The sequence below is a fragment of the Silurus aristotelis genome (assembly GCF_946808225.1).
Source record: "Silurus aristotelis genome assembly, chromosome: 13".
NCBI lineage: Eukaryota > Metazoa > Chordata > Actinopteri > Siluriformes > Siluridae > Silurus > Silurus aristotelis.
This window is the reverse complement of record NC_139586.1, coordinates 22,900,300-22,924,317: the sequence shown is the minus strand read 5'-3', so window position 1 is coordinate 22,924,317 and position 24,018 is coordinate 22,900,300. Positions and strand designations below refer to the sequence as shown.

Below are 24,018 nucleotides of genomic sequence, written 5' to 3'. Positions count from 1 at the left end.
GAAGAAAAACAAGAAGAAGAAGTTTAATATGTTCTGATCATATCTAACATTTCTTTCTTTTTTTTTTGGTTGTTTTGTCATTAGAAATATCCTCATCATGAGACATTTTTGTGAAACTACCAAGTGAATTAAGCTGGATGAAATTTGCTGCTTTAAATGTAACCTAGAGGTAATTTGTAATTTGTCAATTTGTGTTACCAAGAGGTAATTTGTCATCGTCAGCATTCTAGCAGTAAAACAAAAAGCTTTGCTTGCAGGTACCGGTACACTCTGAGTGTATAGTTCACAATGCATTGGGATTAATTAAGTTCTTGAATTCTGTTTTAGTGGCTGTGTAATTGAGTCCAGGAGTGTGTAATTAGAAAAAAGTCATGAGTAAAAGTGTGAGAGTTTGGTTTGGGTGTTTAAGTCACTGGCAATGTGGGCTGCACTACTTGGTGTGGGAAGCAACACTGTTTCTGGTGTTGACATAGCCAGAAGACAGACAGACAGACAGACAGACAGACAGACAGACAGACAGACAGACAGACAGAAAAAAAGAAAGAAAAAAAAAAATGAAATAGATAAAAAAAAAAAGATCAGTACAATGTAGTATAAAAATTTTTAGACTAGCTTACAAGAAAGAAGTATATTTATCTACCTTTATACACTGTCACCGTCTAAATAGTCCCCTTGGACAGAAATACAGTTTACCTTCTTAAATTCATCAATTGGATCTCCGCAATGGTTTCAAAATGAAAAAAAAAAAAGACCTTTGAGCTGGAACTTTATTTTCAAGACGAAGGCGAAGTATGGTGGATGGTGGCGAAGAGTGAGATCATGTGGATTTTTTTCTGATGATCATCATGCACGATTTGATGAATAGTTTTCACATTTCAGGGGTTGAGCTTGTTCAAGGTCTCCCTGATCTGTCATTGTCTGTCAGTGATGTTCTTCTACTCTTCCATGTGGGTACCACTCAAAACACCTCAAGCGACTCATTGCGGCATTGCAGCAAACAAATGTTATGTCAAACGTCTCTATGGTCGTTTTTCCAGTTTACACAGAATCTTTTTGTTTACGTAACTTGCTGTCCATGATGAAATCGCACACATAGTAACGCACGTGGTCAGAATTGCATCATTATTCTCGAAACGTTTTGATACAACCTCATAAATGGCAAGCATAGAAGAAAGAATTATAATAATGTATACACTAAATGAACGGATGATAGATAGATAGATAGATAGATAGATAGATAGATAGATAGATAGATAGATAGATAGATAGATAGATAGATAGATAGATAGATAGATAGACAGTTATAGAGTCTGTGGGCCTGTGAGTTGACAAAATAAAACAAAAGAACTGAACATAGTCATATAAAGAAAAAAGAGAAGAAATCTGAACTCTGGCCCACAGACATAACCAAGCAAATGGAGAGGAGACATGGTTTTACACATGGTTTTAAGTCTAAACAAAAAAATTTCCAGCAGTTTGAACTTTTCTTCAGCAGGGGACCCATGAATCACAGAAGAGCAAGAAACAAAACCCTAACATAAAGATGACTGACGTGTTTGTATGCGTTCCTCTGTACGTTGGATAAACCCTCAGCGATGCGTGTTCAGAATTGAGCCCTCACACACTGACTCACTAACCCGAGCTAGATCCAGACATCACTTTGAATTTTACAGAAATATAATTACTAGGAATATATGTTTCTCTGAGGGATACTTGATCCTTGTCAGGATTTTTTCCCGTTTTAGCTTTCCAAACATCTGAACAATGACACAGAATAATAAATATAATAAAAAGCAATGAAACACAGGGGAAAACTGTTCCCATCCTGAAAATGGTTATGTTGCTATAATAGTACTTCCTCAGTGTTCTATTCCTCTTACCACCACAATATTCCACGGATGATTGTTATTTTTATACTTCTTTGTGTTGCACTTTTTTTTTTTATCATCTCTTTATTGTTATATTAAATGTTGTGAAACAAGTTACCACTAATAGCAGTATAATTTGATTTCCTACACCAACCATTCTTAATCTTAAAGTTGTAAAACTGCAGTCACTGTTTATTTTCAGCATGCATAATTTTTTTTGGATACCTGCTACAAAATGGGCGGAAATCAGATATGACCGTTTGCTGCCCATTATTATTGTTATAAATCATATCCATGTTTAAATATAAATCTATTTTCTACTTTTCATGCAAACTGGGCAGATTTTTATATCACAAAGCTGTGTTGGATGAAACGGGATTGTAGTTTCTGAAGAGTCCAGACCGTTACATACAGTATCAACCTCCTATTGGCCGGTCTTCTTCTCATGATACGAATTTGCAGGTCAGAGTTCATTAAACTTATTCAGGGTTGAGCGACATGCGAAACGACGTTGCACTGAATTGCGTTTTCAGTGTCCACTGTTCGCATGCATTGAAGTGTAGTGTGACCTTGATTTACATTTACATTTACAGCATTTTGCAGACACCCTTATCCAGAGCTCCTTTAAACAGTTAACAACAAAAAAGAGAGTTGGTTTTAAAAATAAATATTTGCTGTTACAAATGTGTCGCATTCTTACATTCACCTGTTACAAAGTACTGATGCTGGGGAAACTCCTTGCATATTTTTCCAACTTTGTTCAATCTTTTGACTATGCAGCAGGATTGGGGACAGCATTATTCTGATGCTTTCCTTTTTGAAAACTGTTTTACCTTTTTTCAATTCTTCATTAATTGTGAATAATTATTAAAGTAATTATCAGAATGATTGATTTCCTTGATAAAATGAAAGGTTACATTGATACCACACTAGAAAAGATGAACTAACTAACTAATGTGGAGGGTGAACACAAACAGCATATTGATAATACCCTTTAAGACTAATCTAATGGAATCAACCAACCGAAACACTTACATAAGCGTCATGGGTGGGGTTTTATTCTTCGGCCACTTAACCAACCATTAGCACTCATTATACAAACAGTTCAGTTATAACAGTAAATCATATACACCACTGAACACAAAACAAAAGATTAACCCTGCTTTCAGTGTTTTCATTAGCAACTTTTTCAGTTCTTACTTCCAAATACAAACATAATTACAGTTTAGGAGGGATTCAACATGTTGAGACGGACTGAAATTGTTTAAATTCTTAAAGTTTGTAATGCTCTGACTTCCACAGGTGATTCTATGATTGGGTTGATTTTAAATTTCGAAATTCTAATTTCATCTGATTTTGCTGCAAATGCAAAGTATGAATGTCAGAAAAAGTTTTATTTTCAATTCAATTTAATTTATTTTAATTTGTATAGCCCTTTTAACAATAGACATTGTCTCAAATTAACTTTACGGAAAAGAATGTATAAGATTGTAACTTATGATTGTATGTGCAAGCCAGTGGCAACTGTGGCAATAAAAATCTCCCTGAGATGGCATGAGGAAGAAACCTTGAGAGAAACCAGACTCAAAAGGGATCCCATCCGTATCTGGTGACATTAAATGTCCATTCATTATAGCTCGATTATTGTTGAGGTGTGCAATTTTTGTTATCAATATACACTATTCGGACGTTTGCATACCATAAGATTCATATGTGCTTTTTGACCATCCCATTCCACATGTAGTCTCAATTTACTGTTATAATATCATCCACTCTTCTGGGAAGATGTTCCACTCAATTGTGAAAGGTACTTTAGAGTTGTGTTCATACAGTCACACAGGCATTGTGCACAGGGGTATTGTCATGCTGGAACAGGTTTGATTGTTCTAGTTTTAGTGAAGGGAGAATTTTCTGCTAACATTCAAAGAGCCGTGTATGGGTCCAACTTTTTAACAGGTAACAAACATATAGGGCTGAAATTTGAAATTCAGTTCAGTTAAATTCAGTTCATTAAATTTTATCTATAAAATGATTTTAACAATAAACACTGTCTCACAGCAACTTTAAAACTGTAAATACATAAGAAATGTAAACTTTTAAATATAAAATATATTTAAAAATATATCAGTCCCTATAAGTTTGTCCCTAATTAGTGAGCAAGTGGTGACATTGCTAAAGAAAAACTCCCTGATATGGTATGAGGAAGAAATCTTGAGAGGAACTAAGGTCAGTCGTCCCAATAATTTTGTTTATTTAATATTCATCTAGCTAAAAAAAAATTAATAATAATTTTTGTTTGTGTAAATTTAAATCTGCACTAAAATACATTATACGCAACTGATTATTTAAAGAGAAATGTACAGAGACTAGTGTCTAATGAAATAAGTACAGTATATGAAGACAAGAAATAATCAAATGGTATGGCAGAAAAGAAAATGAACAAACAAACGATAATGACCAATAAAAAAATAAAACAAATAAAAAGACACAGACAAACAAACAAACACAGAAATTAAGCAAGAAAGAAAGAAAGAAAGAAAGAAAGAAAAAAGCCATTATGGCCATGATGATGTACACAGCTACCACATCATACACTCAGACACGTTGTTTTAAAAGGTAATAAAGAGGAGTAGACCTCACGTCATCAACACACACACACACACACACACACACACACACACACACACACACACACACACACACACACACACACACATACACACGCATACACACACATACACACACAGTCTGATAGTAAAAACCAGAAGCATAACAGAATCAGGGTTTGTCTTATGTCTCTGTGCTTTTTTGATCTTTGATGAAATTTGAATTACAGACACTTTGAAGTCAAATGAATTAAGCACAGAAACACATGCTGCAATCCACAAAGTATGTGTGCGTGTGTGTGTGTGTGTGTGTGTGTGTGTGTGTGTGTGTGTGTGTGTGTGTTCATGTGTTCATGTGTGGGTGTTAATTAAACCAGCCACTGACACGAGCATCCATACACCTAGACATAGACACATGTATATATGTTTAAACTGAGAATAAATACTATTTACAGAATTCTTTTTTTATTTTGATGACTGGGCCATGTTTACCACTGTGTAGCATTATGTTTTCTGTCCATAAAAATGGATGGAGGTGTCCAGGGTTTGCAAAAAGAAATTTCGATTCGTCTGACCACAGAGGACCTGACGTACACAGGCATCCAATATTGATTTTCACAATTGTATCTTTGCACAGAGATTTCTCCAGATTCTTTAAATAATTTTATGATATTATATACTGTAAATAATATTCAACTGTTTTGCAATTTTATGTTGAGGAACATTATTCTGAAATTGTTCCACAATTTATAGACACAGTCTTTCACAGATTGGTGAAGCTCTGCCCATCTTTACTTCTGAGAGATTCTACCTCGCAAAATGTTTCTCCTACTGTTTAATTTTAATAACACTGACTTTTCACAGACATTTTCTGCCCTGTCGCTTCGAATTCACAATAATAATAAAAAAATCTTCCTCAGTTTAAACTTTTGATGTTTTCTATGTTCTATTGTTAATTAAATATGGGTTTCTGAGATTTGCAAATCACTGCATTCTGTTTTTATTGAAGTTTACTGTGTCCCCACTTTTCAGTGAGGGTTTTAGACACACACACACACACACACACACACACACACACACACACACACACACACACACACACACACACACACACACACACACACACACACACACACACACACACACACACACAGTGAGTCCAGTATCAGTGACCAGATTCTGAAAGTTTCTGACTTCTCAGAATCTGAAAGACTTCTACATCACCTTGTGTTCACTTAGGAGAACTGCAGTGTGTGTGTGTGTGTGTGTGTGTGTGTGTGTGTGTGTGTGTGTGTGTGTGTGCTTTGTGGATGCTTGTCTTGTTATGTACAATTTCTCTGTATTTATTTGTATAGTAAATATTTCATATTTACATGCTTATCAGTATTTGTTCATAAAACAATGTAATATAATGTAATAAAAGCACAATAAAAATGTGTGTGTGTGTGCGTGTGCGTGTGTGTGTGTGTGTGTGTGTGTTTGTGTGTGTGTGTGTGTGTGTGTGTGTGTGTGTGTGTGTGTGTGTGTGTGTGTGGCATGGCTGTCATGTAAAAGAGTACCACACTGACAGATGTTTTTACAATAATAAAAATTAAGTAACAGTAGAAAAAAATGTTACTCTGTGAGCTAAACGAATATTTTTAGCATCTCATCACTGCAGCTGGAGATGTTACAATGGAGTTGTGGTCTGGCCTTTGACGTGGGATGACACAAGACTCGTTTACCAGAGCTTCACACTTTTCTGCCAAATCTCATTCTGACTGAATACTGAATGAATCAGCACTTATTTTAAGTTAACCTCTCCAACAGCACATATTTAACAACATAATAACCAAAATAGAACATTCAGCTGGAACACTTTGCTATGCCTCTTGTAAAACTTGCCAAAGGCGTTCTTTACTAGTTGGAGATTCCTTCTGACCTTGTGATCCAGTTAATCCCAGAGCAGTTGAATAAGATTTAAGTGTGGTTACTGGGCAGGTCATTTCATTATAGATAACGCTCCATGATAGATAACTGCTCCAAAACAAGTCCAAACCATTAAGCTTCTACCTCCATGTTTGAATGTGGGTATTACTGGGTCTTTAACATCTATCCTATTCTCTGTCTTACATAGGTTCTTCTGTTTTTGCTTTTTATCTAGTTTGTTGCATATAAACAAAAGGAATATGCATGTGTCTCAAAAACCATAAAAGACTCGATGTTTCATTTTGACTTTTGACAGGCACTGTAATAGTTATTTTTACATAGGGAATCATTTTGCATTTGACTCAATCTCAATCACATTTACTCAAAATAAATATATTATTACTTATTTCTATATGTAATGTTTTTATATACAGTAATGTAACAATTTTCTGGAAAAAGTTTGAGAATGAAAAGATAGTAGTGTAGAAAGTTACAGTATCTCACAAAAATTGAGTACTGCCCTCAGCAACCATTATAGTATATCTTCTCAAGGAACAATACTATAAAAATGAAACTTGGATAGCTTCTGCAAGGCCTGTTTCGAGTGTAATCCGTCTTGGAAAACCCCTTTGATCCTGGCCTGTAACTCAGTTTCAGGGTGTTACTTATCTTCTTATAGTCTTGGCCATCTTTGTGGAAAGCAACAATTTTATTTCTCAAATCCTCCGAGAGTTCTTTGCCATGAGGTACCATGCTGAACATATTTTAACTGCTCTAATACAATATACACAAATCTGTATGGACCTGTCAAGCAGAAAAAAACATGAACATGAAGAATAGGACATGTGGTTTTTCATGGTTCCATGACGTACAGCTCTAATCACTTAGGGTGTACTCACATTTTTACAATAATGGCTGTATGTTTAGATATTTTCAGAGGACAGTAAATCTATACTGCTATTCAAGCTGCACACTGACTACTCTAAAATATATTTAAAGTTTTATTTCCTCGAGAAGAGATAATAAAATGGTTGATGAAATGTGAGGGTGTACTTACTTATGTGAAATACTGTATATGTGAAAGTACCTTTCATGACGCCATCTACAGTATGGTAAAGAAATATATGTAAATTTATCTTCAAACAGATGTTTTTCAAACAAGTCATTTTAAAGTATGTGATTCAATTTCAGATTAACAATTAATGTTAAAATATTTTTTACATTTGCAGTTTCTCTATAAGAAATTATAGTAACCAAATTAATGTTTAAGGCTCTGGTTTACTGATCAGAGGGCCAGGGGTTCAAGACCCACACTGCAGGCTGCCCTTAACAGTCTTTGCTCCAGAGGTGTTGTATCATGGCTCACTTTGCATTCTGACCACAACTTCATAACAAGCTGTGATATGGGAAAAAAGAATTACACTATGTGCTAATGTATATGTGACATATAAAAGCCTCTCACCCCTCTTGAATCAAATGCAGAATAATTAATGTCTGAAATAGTCATTTTGCACTTGATTTTGTTCTAAGAAACTTAACTTAACATCTTAATTCAGTCACAGGGATGCTCAGCCTTAGTAGGTTTTCCCTACCTAGTGCACATTTCAGAATGGGAAAACCTCCCAGAATTAGTTTTCTGTAGTTGTCCAGAAGATGGCAGACATGACTAAAAAAAATAAATAAATAAATAAAATAAACACTTTAAAGCTGTCTGAAGAATTAGTTTCAGACTCTACAGGAATATCCTTAATTTCTTTCTTTCTTTCAGCTTCTCCCGTTAGGGGTCGCCACAGCGGATCCTCCGCACGTTTGATTTGGCAGATGTTTTACGCTGGATGCCCTTCCTAACGCAACCCTCCCCATTTATCCGTGCTTGGGACCGGCACTGAGAGTGGCTGGGGTTGGTTCCCTTAATAAAAAAAAAATAAATTGAACACAAGCTGTTTTGACGCTTGTTTCTGCCCACAAAAAAAGTGCACAGTTATAAAATGATTGCATATTGTTAGTGCACAATAACAAGGGCATGATGAGAAAAACATTTGTAGATGTCCTATGATGCTTATAAGGGCCGAAATAGCAAACATGCTGTAATCTCTATGTGAAGAACACATCATCCTCTCATTAGTGTGTACTCCTAACGTAGACCTTTTTATGCACACTTCATTATGAAGCAGCCTGATGTCCAGAACAGACTACATACTCTGTTTGCTCACATTCTTGCTGATTTACTGTATATTCCTGTGGTGTAGAAAGATTCTTCATTTTCTACATCATTATGAGTCACTGGGGTTCTGTTTATTTGATCTGTGATGCTGTAAAGCCATTATTTTGACCTGTGATGTATACAAAATGCATTTATAAACATGTTTATATTTTTTAAATGCTATTTATTGCTGAATAGTTAGATGGAGTAGATATATACTCGTTTTAGACTTGGGCCAGAATAAAATGTATGAATCAGGCTTAAAAAGAACACTACACATGAATATAATATCCTTAAACCAAAGTACACACCCTCAATACTTCTTTATTTAATTTAGCTTTCACTGAACTGTGCATAAACTGTGAAAATATATACCTAAACTGAATACAATTATAACTTATATTAAATATAAATTTTTTTTTAAAGAAAATTGTATAAATTGTATAAGTTTAATCACTTTAAATTTTACTGTAAATATCTACCATACGCATCTATGTATATACATATATTGTTAAACAAAACTCCACAGCCATCTCTCCTAAACATCTCCACGTTTCTACTGGTATGTTATCTGGTCCACCCGACTTTCCACTCTTCATCCTTCATCCTTCACCCTGCATCCTTAATAGCTGCTCTCACTTGCTAATTACTAATTCTATCCACTTCCTGCTTCACCACCTACACATCATCCAACCTTCTCTCTATCTCATTTTCCCCAATTATCAGCTACTCAAAATACTCCCTCCACCTTCTCAACACACTCTCTGCACTAGTCTAGCTAACCAATAAAAGTAAATTCCTGAATACACTTGATTTTTTAAAACATGTTTTCAAATGCTTACTTTTTGCAGCTACAATTTCTTTAGTCTGTCTTTTCCAACATTACATTTAGCATTAAAATGCAAATTGACAGATTTCACAAGTAATTTCAGCATTAGAATTGGGTGGGTTAGAGCAGGAAACAGATAGCTTTGTTCTGATTTGCATATTAATTTGTATAGGTTTGAGATGTTTGTGAGGATTGTAATCATGAAACAGGATTGAAACAGCCCTATCAGGCAACCCTGATATACGCAAACATATAATATATAACATTTATAATTAAGATCATGTGGAGATTTTGTATTGCACCAAAACTCACCAGATTGCACCAAAAATGTATGTTTTTTTAATTTTTTACAGGAACCAGTTTCAGGATTAGGTGCCAGTATTTCTGGGAGGCATGGCATACAATTTACACGATCATATTGATATTCATAAAGAAAGTTTTTGCCCGCGCAGATTCCTTTTTAGCAAAGTCCATACTTTTCTATGTGCAGCATTACAACATCATCTTTATAGGCTAATTTAGTCGTGATTAGAATTTTATTACTATTTAATGACTGCGCTATTGCACTAATGTCCGCAGGCTTCATAAAAAACGCTTATCAGTCTGATTTAATCTCTTATCTGCAGATGGCTCGTAATTCTCGGTTGGCAGGTTTTATAGAGGTGCAAATGTATGCTGTTGTGTAATACAATTATATAAAGAACTGCAAGAGAAGCTAAAGAAATGAGACAGACATTCAAACAAACACATGCACACACATACAGACAGAGGGACAAAAAAGAAACTGTACGCCGTGTAAAGACGGCCACAGGCGTTTCTCCACTTATCGAATTGCCTTGATGGGAAACAGAAAACTTTATTGTCAGTGTTTCCACACTTTAACAGCCCCACCTCCAAGTTTCCTTTTAAATGTACTAAGAAGGCTGTAAACTGTCAGCGACTCTAGAAAAGTTCAGTTTGCTGCATCAGGTGTGTATGTGTGTGTGTGTGTGTGTGTGTGTGTGTGTGTGTGTGTGTGTGTGTGTGTGTGTGTGTGTGTGTGTGTTTAGGCAAGTGAGATTGCTGTCCGGCGGCGAGGCAATGCAGCTCTTTGATTTTAAGCTCCAATTCATCCTGTATAAAAGAGGGAAAGAGGAACTGCTCGCTTTTGTGCGGGGTTGTGATTTCCTAATCGCTAAGACAAAGCCATCATTAAACGAATGCTGTGTTTTATCACTCGTTTGCAGCTCACCAGGAAAAACACAAAGTCATAATGACTGAAAATGGAATAATAATAATAATAATAATAATAATAATAATAATAATAATAATAGTCAATAATAGTTAATAATAGTCAATAATAGTCAATAATTATAACAAAATTGTTAGACTTTTTTTTTACTTTTTGTTTCTTGACAGCACCCCAGTACACTAGAAACCCTGTAGTGACTGTGATGAACAGTGAAATGCATACGTGAAGAGCAAGGGTTCATTATGGTGGAATAAGGACCCTACCCTTTATGGGGTCCAAGTAGTTTTGTAGCAACTGGGTGGGCAGGTTAAGGACTCATATTTAATATACATGACATTAGCATAATTTGCACCTTTTAATGTTGGCTGTGACATATGTTAATTTATGACATATTTATACAGAAGAGCATCGCTTTACCAATGAATAAATATATCTATTAAGTATAGAGGCATTAAATTAAGTATAGAGGCCTTAAAACCATTTTGTTCTCATGAAGCTCTTTGTTTGTGTGTGTGTGTGTGTGTGTGTGTGTGTGTGTGTGTGTGTGTGTGTGTGTGTGTGTGTGAAAACATCTCCGGTTACCTTTGGCTCTGTGGCCATTTCCTCATGAGATTTGTTTGAAGTTCTGAATGAAAAATGACAACACACTGAAAGGCGTTCACATGGAATTACACACCACAGGAGAATAAAATCATCGAATAAAAACAGGAAAATGAGTGGTGTCGAGGAGGTCATATTCAAATCTGAAACTGGGTTTAGAGTTTAGAATAAGCACGTCTTTGTGTGATATTAGGGGCGTGTTTTTTGGGTGGTACACATGTAATGTCTGACACGTTATAAGCTGGAGGGTGGATGCATGTGCTTTTTGTATAGTGCAGACGTGAATAACTAATGCATAAGAAAACAAAGTGGAAAGTTTTAAAGAAATCATAACGTGAGCATGAAGACGAGGGCTGTAGAAAACAACAAATGTGAAACGATGGAAGGTGATCTATGACTTCTGTGTGGCTTCTCACATGCAAATGTCTCTTTCGTGGTGGTCCTGGGAACCCAGTAGGATGAAAATTGTGGATGTTTTTAGTAGTGCTGCCCATCATTGAGTCTGTAAGAGACTATTTGTCCAGAGTGAAGAGTCTGCACGAACGCAGAGTGACAGGTGTCAAGGAGAAGCTCTATTAGGCTAGAGGGGTGACTGCTGTTTTTTCACAAATAATATACAGTATCAGAATTGTAACATTGAAATTCCTTATTTGATAAATTTTTAGAAAAAAGGGTCTCTTAAATGGTTATATGGCTGTTCATGCGGTGCATGGAAAACACAGGAAACCCAGCTTTGATTTTAGCATTCTGACCTTTCATTTTTGACAACCAAATGAAAAGGAAAAATAATGCAACTACTTTCTCTCTCTCTCTCTCTCTCTCTCTCTCTCTCTCTCTCTCTCTCTATATATATATATATATATATATATATATATATATATATATATATATATATATATATATATATATATATATATATATATATTATAGAGCATGTTGCAGTATTTTTCCTTTTTATTAGTTTTTATATATATATATATACATACACACACACACACACACACACACACACACACACACACACACACACACACACACACACACACACACACACACACAAACACACACACTAAATACATTAATTTTTTAGTTGTTTTAATGTTGTTGCCTGATTGATTTTGTTGGTAACAGTTCTAATTATTTAGAATTTTGATTCAGCAGTCACTATTGATCTGATATGTATATTTGATCTGTCAAATTACTTTCACCCACAAGTGATTTTAAAACTCATCTAAAGATTGAACTGAGACCAAAAATCTTTCATTCAGAATGTGCTGGCTCATGGCTCGTCACCTGTCAGGAAGTTGCAAACAAAGAGACTCATTATGAAGCTGAATGCCTTTGCCTGCTGGTAGTTTTGCTCTTGCCATGGATTAGCCTTAAATTGTTTTTATGAAGAAAGAAAGTCAAATGTACAGAGACATTAGCATGTCACTGCAAGTGTTTGTGTTTGGGTGGAAGTGATTAGCACTGATGGGAATGTGTGTGGAATAGTGTTGTATATAAATTGTTTTTGAGTTGTATGACACTGATGAAAATTTGAATGTGATACGACTTTGAACAATTTGTAAATACAACAAAGAATTTTGTAGAAATGAGTTTTATATACAACGAAATACAAGTGTAAAAACATCATGAAAATTGTGATAAAAAAAATGAACATTAATAAGAATAATACAGTTAATCAATAACTGAATAAAAAATGGAAATGAAACTCTAATATTTTTTGCACCTTAGTCCTGGGTTTAAACATGATGCTCTATAAATAAAACTCATTAAATGGATTATGGAACAATAGATCATTTTTTTCCTGATTATTATGTTATAATTTCATAAATTGGTACAATTAAACAGGATTAAAAAAATTAAATAAATGAAGTGAATAAAACGAAATAAATTAAAATGTAAGATAAAAACCTGAACTATTTGTGTAAATCAAATCGATTTTACTAGTGCAAATCCTTTCTTTTTTATTGAACAGATTAAATTGGTATTATTAAATTTGTATAAAGCATATATTACTTTGATTAAGCAATTGCACACAGTCAATCCTTTAATTTTTACCTCATATTTAGTCATATATTCTGTTCAGTATTAATGATATAGTTTTCATATTTCATAATATTATTATTAATAATTTCATGTAACATTTCAGTCTGCTATGGAATCATTTCTGCACTGAATCTTTTGAACTTCATCGATAGGTCATCAAAACCACTTCAATTCAGCATTTAAATTAAATCTTTTTTCTAATGTTTTGGCCAAGGGCTTCAATTCATCTACTTTAAATGAATTAATGTAAAAAAATGGAAGGTGTGTACATGGTTAACATTCTCAGAGGATTGAATGCACTCCCGATTTTCTTTTCTTTATTTCTTACTCTGATTCCTGAGTGATGTATCGGGCTGTGAGCTGTGTTTCCCTCTCACCATCAATCAACTGGAAGTGAAAAGAAACTGACAGATTCCTTAAAAATCTCAACGAGAACCCACCGTGACATTTCCATCCACTGGGATTTATGCAAATTGTGAATTTGCCTGCAACAAATAATAGAAACTAAGCGGAACTTTGTGTTTGATGTTTAACTAATTCTTATCCTAGTCTGAAGTCTTAACACTAAAAGTAAGCATATATATATAAATAAATCACACACACACCAATTCACTCCTAGGGACAAAATTATCTTAACCAATCCACCTATCAGCATGTTTTTTGGCAGGTTGAAGAAAAACAGAGAACCCGAGGAAAACAATAATTAGAAACCTGACTCACATGCACACAAGCCAAAATTCATGGATTTAACTAGAAACTTTGGAGCTTTGTTGTGGTACCCATTTTGTAATAAATAGAAATGCCTCTGTTCCACCTGGTGCCCTCAAAGATTTTCTCTATTTCCCCCCTACGAACAAATAACTTTAACTAGTAACAGTTAAGGATTATTTTACTTTCAGTTGCTCTACATTCTGATCACCATCCTTTACATTCTGATAATATAAAGAGAAGGAGAAAGTGTGTGAATCAGACTCTGGGGGTTAATGGATTAGAAGCATTTAGGGTTTATTGTGTGTGGTAAGTGTGTGTTCATGCCTCAGCTTGAGTCTTGCCCTTTCAGAGCCTCACTAAATAAAATCCCAGCTGAACAGAATGACGGTGACGGAGTAGATGGACGGCCTCTCGGGCATTTTTTTTTCTTTTTCGGAACGTCCAGCAGAGTTTGATGCATCTACCGAGCAGAGACTGGCGTCTGGAAAGGTCACTTCGTCCCGCTAATCAAGTCCTGAAACACTAAAACCGCAGACGAAACAAAAAAAACACCCACCCTGCTTTTAGAAAAGAAAAACATCGTCCTCCATCGCCACACTGGGAAAAATGTCGTCTGAGGTCATCGGAGTTATTCAGACGCAATCGGATTGGGATGGAGGGATTCACTGACGTCTGTACTTTGATGGATGAATCCATTCAGTTCGAGTGAAGGCTCCTGTTTAGAATCAGGGAGAGAAAATGATGATGAAGAGAAAATGAAGAGAAAATGATGAGGAAGATGTTTTATCATCTCCATCTGCCTCTTAAACTCTGACTGGGTAATCTGTGTGTGTGTGTGTGTGTGTGTGTGTGTGTGTGTGTGTGTGTGTGTGTGTGTGTGTGTGTGTGTACATGCTGTTGGGTTCTCGTAAGATTGTTAGCACACTTAAATAATAAAATGAATTGGACATCCCAGAATACAATCTGGTATTTAATTGTGCAATTATCATCTTTATCCAGAAGTGAATCAGAAGCTCATCCTTTTCACAGTGACGTAAGAAATGAAGAAAGCAGCAGCAATGAATGTGAAAGGAGGGCAGAAGGAGGTCATTGTGTGTGTGTTTTAGAGAGCTAGAGAGAAAGAGAGTGAGAGAGACGGGCGTTTTTATCTTCGTTCACGCCCGTTGCCCCGGGACACCCGGAAAAGAGACTCGGCAGGAGCAGGAAATAAAGACACTAACACTGGGTGAGTTCAGAAGAGTCAAACCACCAACAGAGCCGCATTTAATAACAGAAGAAAGCAAAAAAAACAACAAAAAAAACAGGAACTGGGAGTGGAGGAATAAAAGGAAATGACCTCTGAGTGAATTTGAACACTGCTGACCTGATCTGAACTGACTATGTGTTTTAATATAAATAAATGCTGTGCCCTACAGCGGCTGCAAGGAAACAGCTTTATCATTCATCTGTATTAAACTGTTTGATTTCAGAGATAATGCCAGTCTGGTGCTAGGATAATACGATTCCTGTTGGTTTTTGATTCACCCAAGATGTCATGTGGGATTGCTGAGTGGTCTCATATTTATTATGATAGAGAGGTTGCACCTGCAGTGTTGGCTATGTTCCTGCTTTAACACTGTGAACAAAGAATCTGTGACTGAAGATTGGTTTGAAAATCTCATTGCACATTTAGTCCACATTAGCTATTATATTACCTTCAATTCTGTGAAGATTTCTGCTCATTCAGCCATAGCAGTGTTAGTAAGGTCAAGTACTGATGTACTTGATGGGTGTGGATGCCTGGGATACAGTCAGCTTTCTAATTAATCCCCAAGGTGTTCAATAGGGTGAAGTCAATGCTCTATAGCAGGCCTCTAAAGATCTTACACTCCAACCCATGTAAGCCATTGTCATCTTTTTTGAGCTGGCTTTGTGCACAGGGGTATTGTAATGCTGGAACAGGTTTGGGTTCCTTAGTTCAATTAAAGGGAAAATGTAATGCAACAACATCCAAAGACATCCTATACAAGTGTGTCCTAATGTGTTTGACTTGTCATCTAATAGAAACATTTGATGAAACAGATTTCATCATCTATTTCCTATCCTATACAGATAAAAAATTTTTTTAAGAACATACCTGCTCTTTTATGAAATAATAAGAGAAAGATGCATCTGTGGAAAAGTATATAAGAATCAGCATGGCCTAAAGATACATCAGGCAAGGATAAAATGCATAGAATGGAAGAATATACTACAGCGCAAATATTTTGATTCTGGTGAGATGCAGGAGGAGCCCGGCCCGGTTTTACCCCACAGAGCCCAGTCCCTCCATGCAGTAGAATCCCCCAATCCCTGCAGAATAGTTCTGAAGAAGCAGATCAAGTGGCCTTCACCTAAGAGGGGCACCGAAGGCAGGGCAAAGAAAGAGCAAGGAAGCTTGCTGCCTTTATCTCAAATCCTTTTTATTTTACTAAGAAGCTTTTGGGTGATAAACGTAGTAAAAAACTTATGTGTTCACTAGAGGAAGTAAATACCTTTTTCCAAAAAACCTTGAGTGATCCAGATAGAGACCTGGAACTGGAGCCACATGCAGCTCTCATAAGCCCACAGTCACCAACATTTGAGTTTGCTATGATGAAGCCTAGCTGGAAAGAGATTCAGGATGTGGTAAAAAGAGCCAGATCAGCCTCTACTCCAGCGCCTAGCGGAGTTCCATACATTGTCTATAAGCGATGCCCGCAACCTGACTCCACGTCGAAACCTGTGGAAGTGTTTGAGAGGGATCTGGCAGAGAGGAAGAGTTGCTAAGCAGTGGAGATGCTCAGATGGTGTATGGATCCCAAGGAAGAAAATTCAAAGGATATAAGCCAGTTTAGAGTTATCTCACTGTTAAGTGTTAAAGGCAAGATTATTTTTCAGTATCTTGTCGCAATGACTAACAGAGTTCCTCCTGAAGAACAATTATATTGATACATCTGTGCAAAAGGGTGGTATTCTGGGAGTGCCTGGCTGTTTGGAGCACACAGGAGTGATAACACAACTCATTTGTGGGGTTCGGGAAGGGAGAGGAGACCTTACCGTGTTATGGTTGGACCTTGCAAATGCATATGGATCCATACCTCACAATCTGATTGTGCTCACTATCCGGCGACATCATGTTTCCAGTAAAATTGTGGACCTGATCCTGGACTATTACAGCACAGACTGGAGTGCGACAGGCCCCAATAAGAGCCCTTATGGATGACCTGACGGTCACCACGTCATCTGTCCCGGGTAGTAGGTGGATTCTCCAAGGGTTAAAGAAACGTATTCATTGGGAAAGGATGAGTTTTAAGACAGCAAAATCGAGGTCCTTAGTGCTCAAGAGGGGGAAAGTGGTGGACAAGTTCTGTTTCTTGTTGAATGGAGACACCATTCAGCCTATTACTGAACATCCAGTTAAGAGCATTGGTAAGCTTTTTGATGATAGCCTCAGGGATTCTGCTTCGATCCACAAAGCCAGCAAGGAGCTTTAGTTTTGGCTCAGTAAGGTGGATAAATCAGGTCTTCCAGGGAGGTTTTAGTCCTGGATTTATCAGCATACTATCCTGCTGATCCTGTGGCCTTTGCTAGTGTATGAAGTGATTACAGCAGTAATCTGTTGTGGCCCTGGAAAGAAGGCCCTGGAAAGAAGGATAAGCAGTTACTTGAGAAGGTGGCTTGATTTACCACAAAGCCTGAGCAGTACTGCTTTATATTACTGGTGCCATATGAAGCAGTACTGCTTCAGACAAAATGCTTAAGGCAATTGCTGAGAGCTTAGCCATAGCCATTGATGCCAACAAAGGCCATTTCAAGCCAAAGACCATCCAGTTTTTAAGAGCCAGAGAGAAGGCCCACCCACAATCCAGAGTAAAGTTTGGTCTTCTTTCTTCTGCTACAGACTGGCAATTGCAGGTGGATCTAGATAAATGGCTGAAGATCCCTACCAGAATAACATCTACACAACTTTGTCCAGATGTGATCATTATCTCAGATTCCACTAAGCAATTGATTTTATTGTAGCTCACTGTGCCCTGGGAAGAGCGCATGGAAGAGGCCAACGTGAGGAAGGGGGTTAAGTACCAAGAGTTAGTTGAAGAGTGTAGAAGGTAGGGCTGGAAGGCAATTAGAACCACAACAGAAGCCACAGAGAAATCCACTAGATGGCTTTGGATTAAGATGGCAGGACCGTAGGCAATTTCTACTGGGACACAGGCTGGATTCTGATCAACCCTGGCCGGGTCGCCTGTACGAGGGTGTCTAATGTTGAAAGACCCGAAACATCCAATGATCCCAGGATACATCACTAAAGATGTGTCCCAGTGCATCTGCATGATGTATTTTGTAATATACAATTATCAATTTAGCCAGTACATTGTGCAAATAAACTAATGCAGTTAAATAAATAAATAAATAAATAAATATATATATACATATATATATATATATATATATATATATATATATGTATGTATCTGTTTATATGACTTGAATGCTTGAAATGTATTTAATATTAAAATTATTTCATAATAATCTCTTAATGTGAAATATTACATATTTTACATATAAATTTAGGTCATTTGTATAATTGTCTTTCTTTGTGAACTATAAATGTTTTCATAATAAGCATTCTAGTTATGGTGATAATCATATTGGGCTCATGGCTTGTGCAGGGCTCGACTCTTCTCAGCTCACGATTCTTTATTTGGTCTTTATATAATACTCTTTTACTGTGTGTGTGTGTGTGTGTGTGTGTGTGTGTGTGTGTGTATACAGAGAACATTTCTCACAGTTCTTAATTTAATTTCTGGCTCCGTAGACACAGACACACACAGAAACACACAGAAACACACACACACACACACACACACACACACACACACACACACACACACACACACACACACACACACACACACACACACACACAGTCTCACTTTAACAAGATTACGTGTGTATACAAAACAGATATATGATCTACTCCCACACTGTGTCTGTGATCACACACACACACACACACACACACACACACACACACACACACACACACACACACACACACACACACACACACTAATAAACAGAGGTGACAAAAGTACACACATCCTTCACTCAAGTAGAAGTACAGATAGTCATTTTTAAAAGACTCTGGTAAGAGTTGAAGAACTGACTATACTTTTTCACTCAAGTTAAAGTAAAGTAGTTTGGGCTCTGACATGTACTTAAGTAAAAAGTAGCCATTACTACTACCTGTTTTAGTGTCACGCTGGTAACTGGACCTCACATCATATTAATTCATTACTAAAGTAATTTTACTTAATACATAATATATTATTACAAAAGAATTAAAAATGTTCTTACCTAATGAATATATCCAGGCTGAACATCCACCATATAGAACACAAGCAGAGAAAAGATGTTGATCAGGTGATCAGGAATGTCTCTGATCTCAGTCATTTATATCGCTGACTCCCTCTGTTTCATCTACGTTACCATAGCCATACTTCTTGTTTCCTTCTGCCTTGTTTGTTGTTAGCTTCCTAGTCTACGTCTGTGGTGTGTGAGAGCCAGCAAATGATACACCAGTGGTAGGTTGAAAAAGCCACACAATGACAAGAAATAGATTGATGGGCTGAAAACAGAGCGCAATGCGAGGAAAAATATTGATCATGTCACCAAATAGATTAAAAGTAAAGTAACAAGCCTGGTTTGAAAATGTAAGAAGTACAAATATTTGTGTAAATATTTATTGAGTGAAAGTAAAAAGTTGTCAGAAAAATAAATAGTAAAGAACTGATACCAATCAAATCTACTTAAGTACAGTAACAAAGTACTTGTACTTCATTACGTCCCATCTATGGTAATAGATGGCAAGAAATAATGCATTAGAAATAAAAAAAAAAAAGCAAAAACATAAAAAAGATTTGATCATTCTCTTATTCTGATCTGTAAATACTGATCAACTGATGTATTACAATATAGCACAGAAATATCACAGTTTAGACAATTTTATATTTCATAATCAATTTTCAATTTATTTCACATCGCTGCTAATTTTTCGATTATAATGCACTTTTTCTAATGCATATTAATTTTTATAGTTGCAGCTCATTTGCTGGGACTTGTATGGCAGATAACCTTTTTTCTTTATAGAGAAATAATTGTATTTTATTCATTAATTTATTTGTTTAACATTTAAAGAAGGAGTTTCCAGTGTCAGTGATTTGCAGTAGTCAGCTAGTCAGCTTTATTTTCTATTATCTTCAGAACAAATAGTTTATGGTTTCCAGTTTCTGTAATATCTGTACCATTACAAGCTGCAAAGTTTAAAAAAACTTTTTATTAGCATAAAAAAAAAAAAAAAGAAAAGAGAAATAAGAAGAAAAGAAATACAGGTTGCAATAATGTAAGTGACAATGCGAAGTGTGATATAAGGCAACACACAAGTAATGGGGTAAAGGAGCTTTTTACTTGTCTTTCTTCGCATATATCTCTGTAATGTTAATTAGGTTGGAATCAGAGCGCAGGCTCAGTCACGCTACAGTGCCCTGGTGGGCAGAGGGTTAAGGGCCTTGCTCAAGGGCCCAAAAGCGGCAGCATGGCAATGCTTGAGGTGGTAGCTTAGTGTTTAAGGCATTTGACTCTGGATCACAAGTTCAAATCCCTGCACCACTATGCTGCCACTTGGGCTCTTAAGAAAAAAACGTGAACCTTTCTGTTGTACATCGATCTGGATAAGGACGTCTGCCATAGATGTAAATATAAATGATACTGGTGCTTGAACCCCAAACCTGCTCCAATTAGTATAACAGCATGTTGCACAGTGTTTATGTGTGTTATCCCTGTTACTTATCCTTTTTAATCTCAGCAAATGAGATCTTGTAAGGATGTTGTGCCCAAGGAATATAATTACATTTGTTCAAGAATAAATCCTGGTAGTGTAATGTGGATTCAATGAAGGGGTCTGGTAAGGTATACACACACACACACACACACACACACACACACACACACACACACACACACACACACACACACACACACACACACACACACACACACACACAGTCTCACTTTAACAAGATTGTGTGTGTATACAAAACAGATATATGATCTACTCACACACTGTGTCTGTGATCACACACACACACACACACACACACACACACACACACACACACACACACACACACACACACACACACACACACACACACATGTGGCCTGCTTCCCTGAGCGCCTCACACAGCAGGTAGACGGCACGTGAACTTCTTAGCTCTGTTAGAAACAGCTTAATTACGCTCAACACAACACTCTAATTTCCATGTTGACTGCCAGCAACAAACACTTTCCACAGCAGCTCAGGGAAACCCGGCCGAGAGCGGCACATTATACGTATTACACCCATTAAGGTGATTTTCTTTCTTTATTCCAGCTTCAACCTTCAAGGCAATGGAAACTGGAAAAATCTGCTGCACCTTCACTTTCCCTTTAAAGACTTGAGTGCTTCTCTCTCATTTCATGTAATGAGGACGACTTTTGCCCATCGGACACTGTGCGGAAATTCTTATCCTGTGATACTCGACAACTAATCACATGCAGTCTTATTCAAGCTGGATTTTCTCAGGATTTGTCATGAGTCTGGACTACGTTTACACCTGGCCATTTCATGTCTTTTATCTGGATTGGATTGTTTGGGTTAAATTAAAAGCACTCCAAATCTCTGGCCCTTCTCTGTTCCCCCTCACTGCCGCTTGTTCAATACAACAGATATGAATTGTTCTTAAATGATTTAGTCTTTTTGAATGAGCCACTCAGTTGACTGAATCAATATCTGTCACTGTGCATGCAGTCATTCATTTTACTCAGTTCAAAATGCAGTTACAGTCCTTCATCCCTTAACTATCTGATATAGAAAGGCGTGCCATTTAAAGCAGTGCCATGTTTCCATCCTCTTTTTTTAATTTGAATAGGTAAAACTTATTGTTATCCAGAGAATAATAAATTTTTTTGGTTACAAGCAAAAGTCCCTTCTCTGTCTTTTCAGTAAATCAGTGTAAGAATCTTCCAGTCATGACCAAAACTTTTCTTGTTAAGGGAATCAGCATTTAAAAAAATCAATCATTTGACAATGACATATTTATTCATCTGTCATTCACTGTTAGAATCAGTTAATTTTTAGGTCATGACTAAGATGTGCTCCTTTGTTTATTATATCAGAGTATGAATCAATACATTTCATCATAAAATCATAATCATAAAATCACAACCAGAATTCATTAATTCATTTTTCAAATGGAGCAATACTTGAATCAGGGGATTTATTGGTCACAACCATGAACTGTTCCTCCGTCACTGTCAATCAGTGTTTCTATCACTGTACATTCATTAAAGTGCTTTTGTATGATGGTAAATCAGTGTTTAAATCAGTGAATGTTTCAATAATTATGTGGAGGTAGGTCAGAGGTTCAAGCCCCTGTATTGACAAGCTGTCACCCATGGGGCCCCTGATCAAGGCCCTTAACATTGCTGAACCTGTGCTCTGACCCTAGGTGCCTATGATGGCTGGGATATGTGAAAGCAGAATATTACTGTGCTGTAAATTACATGTGGCAACTAAACAGCTAGGGTATATTGGTCTCAATGTGAAACTATACTTATACACAGACTTATGAATAACTCTGATTATTAACTGTTTGACATTTCTCATTTACATTTATGGCATTTGGCAGAGCAGAGCAACTTACAATTATCTCATTTATACAACTGTGCAGTTGCGGGTTAATGGACTTGCTCACGGGCCCAGCCGTGTCAATGCTGGGATTTGAGCTCATGACCTTCCTATCATAAGTCACACATTTCAAACACTGAGCTATCAATTCCCATGCCACTACCACTCCTCCATTACTTTGTTGCAGCCTAAAATGGTGACATATCCAAGCAGCACAGTGAAACACCAGACATCAGCAGCTACGAAACATCCTATATTTGTGGAATGTTAAATCGCAGGAAAGGAAGTGACCTTGACCATGACTAAAATAAATGCACAGTAGACAAAGACACACTGCTAATGACCGGTTGTTACGAGGTCCGTTAAAAGATCAGAAGTTAATTAAAGCTCTCTAACAACAAATCATGTTAAATGCTGTGAAATCCTTTGTCATTGAAATGTCTCTTTGCAATGTCATGTCTATGACATTGGAGCGTGAATGTGTGTGTGTTCAGTAAAACATGCGCCTAAAGTACAATGATTGAAACCGGAGGCTCCGATTAAAGGCGTGTACTTCCTGATTTAGGGGAAACCTTCGCTACATCCTCGACTGTTTTACGATGGGGATCCCCGTGTGAATAAAGTGCTCTTGTGCTATTTTTGGAGGCCAAATTAAACTGTGCACGCAAAAAGCTACAGCAAAAAATAGCTCCATAAAAAGTTTTAGAGGGAAGGTTTAATACCTACGCAACTCACGTGTGGTCTCCATTTTATTAAAGGGCACCGATTTTCCATTCGCATTTTGGAAACTGCACTGATCTCCACACTTCTGGTGCAGAGCAAGAGAATGTTGTTCAGAGAGTGCACTTGTTTTCCAAAGTTTATGATGAACGAGTGCAATCAAGTCAAGTCAAGTCAAGTTTATTTGTATAGCGCTTTTCACAACAGACATTGTCTCAAAGCAGCTTTACAGAAAACAACAGTGAAGGTGAATGGTGTGCATTTGTCCCTGATGAGCAAGCCGTGGCGACAGTGGCAAAGAAAAACTCCCTTAGATGATATGAGGAAGAAACCTTGAGAGGAACCAGACTCAAAGGGGAACCCATCCTCATATGGGTGACATCAAGAGTTTGGTCATAAATCTTTCAACAATACAGAACAATTTGTGATCATCATAGATCCAGCATCAGCTTCTCCATGCCAGGGCCTTTAAACACTCGGCATCTACTTCTCCATGATCATCCATAGGTCCATAATCTTCACGAGGTGGGACGTGACTGGAGCTGGCCAAACCTCAGGA

The 24,018-nt window shown here is 36.8% G+C and overlaps 1 long non-coding RNA gene across 1 annotated transcript; it reads left to right on the top strand.

Annotated features, from left to right (window-relative positions):
• Window positions 1-14,953: 14,953 nt before the first annotated feature.
• LOC310736143 lies at window positions 14,954-21,732 on the top strand. Its single transcript, XR_014536481.1, has 2 exons — window positions 14,954-15,233; window positions 21,444-21,732. It is a non-coding gene; the product is annotated as an uncharacterized lncRNA (long non-coding RNA).
• Window positions 21,733-24,018: the final 2,286 nt, after the last annotated feature.